The 7723-nt window shown below is 34.3% G+C and overlaps 1 pseudogene; it reads left to right on the forward strand.

Moving 5' to 3' along the window:
* The first annotated feature begins 4693 nt into the window (after positions 1-4693).
* On the forward strand, positions 4694-7187 carry LOC100722593 (heat shock protein HSP 90-alpha-like; annotated as a pseudogene).
* The last annotated feature ends 536 nt before the right edge of the window (positions 7188-7723 follow it).

Genomic DNA, 7723 nt, shown 5'->3' on the forward strand with positions numbered 1-7723 from the left:
AAATTCGGCATCTTCTGTTAAATCTGACATTAAGGAAATTTTAAAAACTTTAACAAATTCTCCTTTTCTCGTTACATTTTGACAGTTGGAAAATATTTTTATTTTTCATAAAATGTATTATTATTTAACATGTTAGTTTAATTAACTACAAAATAATTGTTTTAATTTTTCTTTTAATCACTAACTTAGCAACTCTCCATAGGTATAATCCATATAAATAAAATCTCGTGAATATTTGCCATACATTTCAATAGTGTTAAACAAATCTGTCACTAAAAAAACTGAATCATGTGTACAAGTCTCAATTTTGTTTGCTTCATTCCTTCTTGTGCCCGAGGACCAAGTTTCATTTTGCTGACTGAGTAAATGTTCTCCTAATCATATACTGAAAGGTTATTTATTTTGTTATCTAGCTTTGTTTGTTTGTTTTATCAGGATCTAGTCATTGTATTAATCTCTGCATTACTTCCAACAGCTTTTAAATTCTAAACTTTTGGTATACAATGACATCACTGAAAAACAATTACAATTGAATATCCTTCCTGTGATAAAGGTTTATGCCTTTTTATTTGTTATTGGTTCCTATTTCTAGAATAAATATATACTAAGAATCATCTTTCTACACAAGGTAGAATCATGGAAACGTTTCATGGTATTAACAATGTCTGTCCAATCGTAGATTGAGAAAAGTTTTGTCAGATATTGTTAGATTTAATCAAAGTCTCTTTGGATGTGGTAAACAGAACAATAGCCTCACACCCTCTCCCACAAAATTATCCATATCTTTGATCCACAAAAACGTGTGAATATGTTACCTCACATGGCAAAGGGAATTTTGAAGACTGACAAAATTAAGGAAACAGATATGGGAAAATCACACTGAGCTCTGTAATCACTAGCATCCTTAAAAGAAGCAAGCAGAAGACCAACATCCCAGTAGAAGAGCTACTAAGAGAAGCACAGATTGGAAGGTTGAGAGGAGTTCACAAACCAAGAAATGCCGGTGGCCTCTGGAAGCTCAAAAGCATAAAAGCAGATTCTCTTCTACAGCTTCCCAACTATTCTTGAATCACCCTGATTTCAATAACCTTGACCTACAGAACTATAAGATAATAAATTTGTGTTTTTTTAAGCCACTGAGTTTGTAATAATTGGTTACAGCAGCAATGGGAACTAATATATTATGAGCCATTCATGCTGGATCACATTACTTTCATTCTTCACTCTATTTTATTATTTTCAAATTTGTACATCAACTCATACAAATAATGAATTGTTTTGTTTGGTGAAATTAGTTTTGGTTATATGCTTTATTATATAACATATTTGTTTTTATTTTCTCATATTTATTTCATGCATTTGCATTTACATATCGCAGTATTAAGATTTATCTATAGTTTTGAAGACTTGCTAAATTTGACATATTTTGTCCTGTGTAACCATAAGGGTCCTTGAAATACATTCTTCAGTCAGCTTATGTTGTATGGGAATTTTTATTCCTGCAACATTGATAACACAAAGTTAAAACTACTTAATTATTTTCAACAGTTGCAGATCTACTTAATTCTCATCTTCTTTTTTGGACTGATTTTGATAATATGTGCCTTGTCAGTAATTTACCTATTTTGTTTGTATCTTTAAATTTATTAGTGTAGAAGGCCTTGGAAAAATTTCTTCAGATATTTAAAATCTTCTATCTACTATTTATAAGTTATTAATCTTTACATTTACTGAATATGTGATTTTTTTTCTCTTGGTTATTATCTTGCCAGCCTTTCCTGTAGTTTTAAATAAATTGTGTTTTTCCTGAGTTTTCTGTTTCCTTGTTTATGTTCAAGCTTTTGGAATTATTATTAAATTTATTGACTTTCATCTTTCTTTTTAGGTAAACAAGGAATTCCAGGCTGTCAACTTACCTTGCAGCCATGACTTTGGAAACAGCATAGAGATTTTAGCTACGAAAGTTCTCTTTTGGCTCCCTAATACTCTAGGACTAAACTCTGTAATATTACTTTAATCCAAGGCTTGTTGTGCTATTAATATCCAATTAGTGTGATTCTTTCTTGCTTAGACTTGCACAATTAAGTATTAATTTTACTGCAATATCATTAGAGAATATAATTTACACAGCTTCTACTTTTGCTATTAAGATTTTCAGGGTATGTTTCCTTTGTATGCCTGCTTTTTAAAAATGTATCAGGGAATTGGAAAATAGATACATACATAAAATATGAAGCTTTTATAAATATACAAATTTTATAAAGATTTTAGTAGATGCACATAAGATATTTGTATTTATTTAAATAAATATATATATGTACACATGTGTAATTTTATTCTACTTGTAGTCTTTCAAATTCTTTCAAGCCAAATCTATTTTTTAGATTTTGATTTAAGAACACTGTGTTATGTAGTACCCTACTACAATTGAATTTCTGTTAATCTTTCCATATATGGTCTAACAGATTATGATGCATATATTTTAATAGTCCTTTTTTAGATGCATGTATCATGATTGTTATACTGTAGATATTAACGTTATCAATATAACAGCATCACAATACATGCCTCTTGTCCAGAAATTCTATTTTATATTAAAATGATATTTCTCCTTTTAGGGGTCGGGGTCTCAAGAATCAAGCTCATGACTTTGGGTTTGCTGGGCAGGCGCTTATGCCACTGAGATATATCCTTGGTTCCACTTCTTCTAACTTTGGGAGCATAGGAGTCTGATATACCTTTGTCTACAATTTTATACTCAATACTTTCATTTATTTTTGATGTGGTTCAAATGAAATATTTGCAGTAGTGTACTGGCAGTCTAAATGTTGTACTTTACAAGTAACATGGTTTTCTTGCTAATGTTCTGAAATTTTTGCTCTATGTTTAGAATGCAATAATTTCACCAGCGTCTCTTTAGTGAAGTTAAAAGTTTAGCACTTGATGAGTTTTGCTGCCTTCCCACACCCTGACTCATTTCTCAGAAATCTGAAAAATGAAAAAATATATTCCAGGAAGACATGAGAATATTAGTAACATGAGGCCAAGACAATACCATATTCAATATGGTAGAGATCGTATTTCTCCAAGATGTGAGTCAGAGTACTTTTCTCTTACCTAATGTTTTAACAAATTATAGAAAATAAACTTTTAAAACTTACAAAACTACAACATCACTGAAAAGTGAGGAGAGTCATTGATAGTCACCAGTAGATTGGAACTTTTCAAGAATTATTGAAAAATAAAGCAACCACATACACATAGAGTTAGAAAAATAACTCCAAAAGTGCTGGGGAGAAGTATCAGGGAAATCATTATGCTTTACTGTGTGTTACATTGAATAGTGGGAGGTGGAAGTCTTTATCTGGATGCTGCAGCCAATAAAATGAACACAGAAACCAAGGTAACACTTTGGCCCAGGAATTTAGCAAAGTCCAAGTATAATGAGTATCTATTATTCCTAGAAGAGGTGCCTAGACCTGGGAATACTCAGCAGCATGAGTACCTGGGTCCTGAGTTTGATTCCCAGAGAAGAGAAAGAGGAAGGAGTGGAAGAGGATCAGAGAAGAGCCTAGACACTGTACCCAACAACATTGGATAGGTTGTCCCCTGGAACTGCTAGAGATATTTCACAGCTTCTGAGACATTCAAGCACAAAGATGAACAGAAAGGTAATCATCTTACACTTGAATAAGCCATCACTGTGATAAAGACAACTAAATAAACAAATAAGAAATTAATAGCTGAGGAAAAGTATACAGAGAAAATAAATCATAAACTTTAAAAATATATATATATATATATATATATATATGGTATATTTAGAGACTTTCAAAAAGATATTTCACACGTAAAAGGGAAAACAGCTACACTTTAGAAATTTTAAATACGATTGTCAAATTTGTTTCAAATTGCAATTATAGAGCTAATATAAAGGAAACAAAGCTAAAGAGTGAATTCAAACTCTGGAAGAGCAACCTGAAGTGTACTTCTAAAAAGCGCTATAAAATGACGAAGTAGCAGTGACATTGAAAAAAATATTTAAAATACGCATGAACAGCATTACGAAGTCCAATACCTGTCATACCGGATTTACAGTGTGACACGAAGAAGAGAGAAGAAATGATTAAGAAAATGGAGAAAATAATTCTCCATGATAAAGAAAACCATGCCTCTGGGGCTACCTAGCAAGGATCTAGCAAGGATCAATGGGTTTAAATGGAAAAATGTACACTTCAAACAAATCATTGTAGATATCTAAACTCCCCAAAAAAATGAAAATTGGAAAGTTTCCATGAAGAAATAAACCACTGACTTACAAAGAAATGAGACTCATAATATTCATGTCAGATTTCTCAACAACAGCAACTTCTTCTGGGATACAACAGAGCAATGCTTTCACACAAGAAGGGCATTTCTTAAAATCTGGAATTCTTGATGTAGCAAAATTTGAATAAATTATAAGGGTAGAATATTGACATTTTCACCATAGTAATCTCAGTTCCCTACTATCTTAAAATAACTACTTGAGAATGTTTTGTTTTACATGAAGGGAAAGCTCAATGAAGTGAATAACCAAAATTGCTTCAAGAGATAGTATAAAATCTAAACAGAACAGTTAATGTGAGAGAAACTTTTATAGTTGGTGCCTGGAAAGGCATCCTCACTACATAATTTTGTAGGAAAGCCTGAAAAAATGCTTCCCAGAACACACAATCCCCAGGAACATAGAAAATATGAAAATGTGAAAGTCTGCCCAACATATTCTTTAAGGTCCCATGATGCTACCAAAAATTGAACAAAACACAACAAAAAATAAAATTATTGTCTAATTTCACTTATTATAGAAGTTTAAGAATTGTTAACAAATGAGTCTCACAGTCTAGCCACAAACTGAAATGTTATCAAATATAATTTTTCATAGATATGAAAGGATGACATAACATTAGGAAATGTGTTACAGTAATTCAGTATGAGAGGCAGGCTACAGAACAAAGTGATGTAGAGTTGTCTCAGCATCTAGAAGCTGCTACATTGCCATCCTTGAGCATTGCTTTGCCAGGATGTCAGAGAAGACCCAGTTCCAGGACCAGTCCTTGGAGAAGAAAAAGGTGGAGATATTTGCCTTCCAGGCAGAAATTGTCCAGTCAGTGTCATTGATCATCAACACTTTCTACTCAAACACAGATCTTCCTGAGGGAGCTGATTTCCAATTCGTCAGATGCTCTAGATAAAATCAGATGGAAAACCTGACATTCTAGTAAATTTGATTTGGGATAGGATCGGCACATTAATCTTATTCCAAACAAGCAAGGTTGCACCTTCATCATCATGCATACTAGGACTGAAATGACCAAGACCAACTTGATCAATAGTCTTGCTACCATAGCCAAGTCAGGAGCCAAAGCCTTCATGGAGGCTGTGGAGGCTGGCGCCAACATCTCCATGACTGGCCAATTCAGTGTGGGCTTCTACTCTGCATACTTGGTGGCTGAGAAAGTGACTGTGATCAGCAAGCATAATGATGATGAACAGTATCCCTGGAAATCTTAGCGGGAGGGTCCTCCACAGTGAGGACTGACACAGGTAAACCTATGGGCTGAGGAACAAAAGTCACCCTACAACTGAAATAGACCAAACTGAGAACTTGGGAGAAAGGAGAATAAGACATTGTAAAGCACTCTCAGTTTATTGGTTATCTCATCACTCTTTGTGGAGAAGGAACGAGATAAAGAAGTGAGTGATGATGAGATTGAAGAAGAGAAAGAAAAAGAAAAAGAAGGAAAGGAGTCTGATGACAAACCTGCAATAGAAGATGTTAGATCTGCTGAAGAAGAAGGATGATGACATGAAAAAGAAAAAGATTAATGAGAAGTATATTGATCAAGAATAATTGAACAAAATGAAGCCCATTTGGACCAGAAACCCTAGTGATATTACTAATAAGGGGTACAGGGAATCCTACGAAAGCTTGACCAATGATTGGGAGGATCACTTGGCAGTGAAGCATTTTTGTTGAAGTTGAAATTCTTTTTGTTCCACGATAAGCTCTTTTTGATCTATTGGAAAACAGAAGAACAGAATTAAGCTGGATGCCCACAAAGTTTTCATCATAGATAGCTGTGCGGAGCTAATCCCCAAGTTCCTGAATTTCATTAGAGTGTGATGGACTCCAAGGATCTCCCTCTAAATATTTCCTGGGAAATGTTGAAGCAAAACAAGACCTTGAAACTCATCAGAAAGAATTTGATCAAAACATGATTAGAATTGTTCCCTGACCTGGCAGAAGATAAGGAGAACTATAGGAAGTTCTATGAGCAGTTTTCTCAGAACACAAAGTTTAGAATTCAGGAAGACTTGCAGAATCAGAAGAAGCTTTCAGAACTGTTATGCTATTACACATCTACTTTTGCAGAAGAGATAGTTTCTCTCAAGGACTGTTACAATAAAGGAGAGCCAGAAGCACATCTATTTCATCCCAGGTGAGACCAAAACCAGGGTCTGCCTTTGTGGAAAGTATTCGGAAGCATGGCTTAGAGCAATCTATGTGGTTGAGCCATCTACAAGTACTGTGTCAAACAGCTAAAGGAATTTGAGTAGAACACTTTAGTGTCAGTTGCCAAAAAGGGCTTGGAACTTCCAGAAGATGAATAGAAGAAAAAGAAACAGGAAGATAAAAAGACAAAGTTTGAAACCTCTATGAGATCATGAGAGACATTTTGGAGAAAAATGTCAAAAAAAAAGTGGTTGTGTCAAACTGATTGGAGATGGCCCCATGCAGTATTGTCATCAGCAAATACACCTGGATGGACTATGTTTCCTGGAATGAATCACAATAGCCCAAGCCCTAAGGGACAATTCCAATGGGTTACATGGAAGCAAAAAAGCACCTGGAGCTGAATCCTGACCACTCCATCACTGAGATCTTAGGCAAAAGCCCAAGGCTGACGAGAGCAACATCTGTGAAATATCTGACAATCCTGTCTTATGAACCTGCACTGCGGTCCTTTGCCTTCAGTCTGGAAGATTCTCCAGACACATGTGAAAAGGATTTACAGATTATCAAGCTGAGTCTAGATACTGATGAAGATGACCCCATGGCTGATGACATCACTGCTGCTGCCAGTGAAGAGATGCCACCTCTTGGAGGAGATGACGACACATCTCACATGGAAGATGCTGACTGAACTCTGCCCAAAGAATGACTGGGTTGTGTGCTCAGTACTTTACCTGCATTCCCTCTGATAATATATATTTTTGAGGATTTCTGGTTAACATATAAATATGTATGGTGTGATAACTGCTTAAGGGAAAGATAAGATTCTTTTCTACCTTTAAGTGATACTGTGATATTTTGGGCACTAAAGCAGAGTTAGTAATGCTTTTTCTAGTTTAGCTTGGTGTATTTTGACAGGTTGAGATGTTTGTGGAAAGATGTAACTTACCATTAACTTCCTGAGGTCTAAAGTGTTTAGTTATCAAGCCAAATTCTTTAGTAGATCAAATCTTTTGTCTCTGGATTGTTGAGATATGTTGAGGTTTAAAGAAATATTTATTTCAATATCTTGAGTTTTCATCTTGTAAGATCTAGTTTATTTAAAAATTTTCCCTGTAGTTTCAATTCTATATGCCCTGGGCTTCTATAAATAGGTTAAACTTCTATAAGTTAAACTTCTATTAATAAGTAAGTTAAACTGAATAAATAAATAAATAAGTTAAACCT

Source organism: Cavia porcellus, unplaced genomic scaffold (assembly GCF_034190915.1).
Source record: "Cavia porcellus strain 051 isolate PalLab524CR breed Dunkin Hartley unplaced genomic scaffold, mCavPor4.1 scaffold_2, whole genome shotgun sequence".
In the NCBI taxonomy this organism is placed as follows: domain Eukaryota; kingdom Metazoa; phylum Chordata; class Mammalia; order Rodentia; family Caviidae; genus Cavia; species Cavia porcellus.